Below are 2,637 nucleotides of genomic sequence, written 5' to 3' on the forward strand. Positions count from 1 at the left end.
GCTGACAAAAATTCTTGCAACGTACTTAGCAATTGGCGTTGAATATGGCACTTTATGCCACTCACAATTTCCTTGTCGACACGGTTAAGCTTCAGATTGAATACAAACTTATCAGACTGACTATCCCAACACATTCCTAAAATCTTATCCTTTGATTCGCTGTTAATTCGAACTGTTGATTCCACCAAATCAGTATTTCTTGAGACATTAAGCAATTGTTGTATACGTTTGGAATTAGAAACAAAGCCTCCCCAAATTATGGACTCGTTTGACTTCCTGACTGATCTAAAAGACTTCTTCTTCGGATTTGGAACTATAACTTTGCCTTGCCTAAATTTAAAAAGAATGGTCGTCAATGGTGGGTTTTCCTCAGGTCCATTAAGAAGCATGGTATTAAGAGATCGTAGCCGCTGCGTCAAGTACAAATCTAATTTTTTTGAGCTTGCTTATGCTTACGACACCAAAGTAAAGTAAGTACCAGGTTCGTGGTCCAACATGAGCGGCTTCACGAAAAAACGTTTTACCGCGTATCCTTTATGTATGAAATCCATAATAGCTTTTTCATATTCCTCCATTTTCCCGAGTTCGTGCATATTGTTTTCTACGCCCTGTAGTTTCAGAAAAGCCATTTTGTAGCTGTCCTGGAATTTAATCACATCTTCTTTCCAAACAAGACCAGTTTCACAGCATCCATCTAGTCTTTAAAATGTGTTCTAAAATATATTCCTGGCTCTAGATTTACTTGAAGATTCCAAAGGCATAATTGGAATCTTTACAGCAAAATCCATCTAGACTTTAAAATGTGTTCTTTAATACATCACTGGCTCTAGATACTAAAAGATTCCAAAGGCTTAATTGGAATCTTTACACCAAAATCCTTTTGCATGGTTTTCTATCCAATTCAATCTTCTCATAGGTTCATTTACACCCAGACGTTCTGCTAATTTCTTGTGTATTATTGACGCAGACAAACTTTCGTCTTAGAACGAGTATGTCTGTATGATCTTATTATTTGGCCCCATAACCTCAACTGCCAAGACCTTAAAGAATAATTGTCGAGAAGCTGGCTTGATCGTGTTAATCGTTCGATTATCTCTTCCTTTTGAGAATCGTCTCAATGAAAAGACATAAGGGGGCTTTTCTTGCACCCATTTTTCTTAAACTCGTTTATACTTGCAATCTTGTAGAGTAAGTCCGCATCGAAGACAATCAAAACATAGGTAAAGAGTGGTTATATTTTCCATTTTTCGGGTATATCAGCCTTTAAATATTGTTCACAGTTATACATTGTAAGGAGTTGAATAGCTCCCCTCAAGTTAAAGAGCAAGCAGAATAATCGCATGCACGCAGTGGCCTACTAGTTACCAGTTACGCGGCCAATTCGCCCGTAGTAACGGTAGTGCGGCGAGAGAGACTGGTTTCCTGAGCACCAGACAAGGACAGGGAGAGTCAGACAAAGTCGGCACTATAAGGGAGCAACGAACGGCCGTGTGCAGAAGGAAATAACGGGACGGTACTGGACTTCGGACCCTGATATTGGTGCCTTGCGCAGAGAGCTAAAGGTCGAACGGTAAAACCGTTTTCTTTGGAGGCAAGGAGACACCGAGAATTAACGATAAACAGAGGTTATATAAGCAGGCCGGACGCTGGAAGCGGGATCAGTCTGTCATCAGTCAAACATCGAGCAGTTATCATCGGTGAAAGTTAATACGAGTACCAAAGCGAGTAAACAACACATCGAAACAACGCCAGCAAGGAGCAGCGGAGTCATCAAGGAGCAAGATCGCTACGTCGAGACGTTCCGGACTTAGAGTTGAAGTCTCCGAATTGAGACACAGGTAGCTGTGGTCCTTACGGAATCACAAGGTTAAGTCCTGACAACTTCTGTCGCGATTTGAACTTGGCATCCCACCTGGCGTGTCCGACAGAGTTGAACAAAATGAGTCCTTCGACAAGAAACCGTGAGCTCGGAAGGAAAGTTTTCTAGAACTGGTTGCCTGCCTACAAGGACTGCACTGGCGAACTCCGGCATATGCCTGATCGTCCTGCAGGAATTGTACTAGCCGGGCTGGTGCGACTAGCCCGGAAGGACGCGCGTTTGTTCAGCTAGCGCCTCGGAAGGCGTATGCGTTGAGAGCACAGCAGTTCACCGCTAGAGTCCCAGAACGGCAGCTTACCAAATCGCGAGCGCTACGCCAACAAGGAGCGGAGCCAGTCAACTTATCCGGAGGCAGAGCAAGGACAAAGAGGACACCAAGGGCGACGAACGACAAGCGACTGCGTTGTCGGCTTCCGGTGTACGCTTGAACCGTCAGATAGAAACTGAGCAGACGACCGGTGCGACCGGCCGGGACAGAGCAAGGGACAGGAGGCTGCGGCTGCGAAAGGCGTACGTCTTGAGAAGGAAGGAACCGACGGCGGAGCATTATTCTACACTGTCAATACAAAACCTAGGCCGAGGGTCAAATCGGCGAATAAAGATCCTTGTATACTCCTAATCTTTCTGTGCGATTTCACTGATCAATTGGGTGGTCACGTATATATAAATTTGGTGAGACGTACACACACATTTTCTGAGATAGCCGCACAAAGTAAAAGCGCGTGCCGATCGGACGTCTATATCGGTTAATTTTTAAA

Source organism: Drosophila elegans, unplaced genomic scaffold (genome assembly GCF_018152505.1).
Source record: "Drosophila elegans isolate 14027-0461.03 unplaced genomic scaffold, ASM1815250v1 contig_37, whole genome shotgun sequence".
Lineage (NCBI taxonomy): Eukaryota > Metazoa > Arthropoda > Insecta > Diptera > Drosophilidae > Drosophila > Drosophila elegans.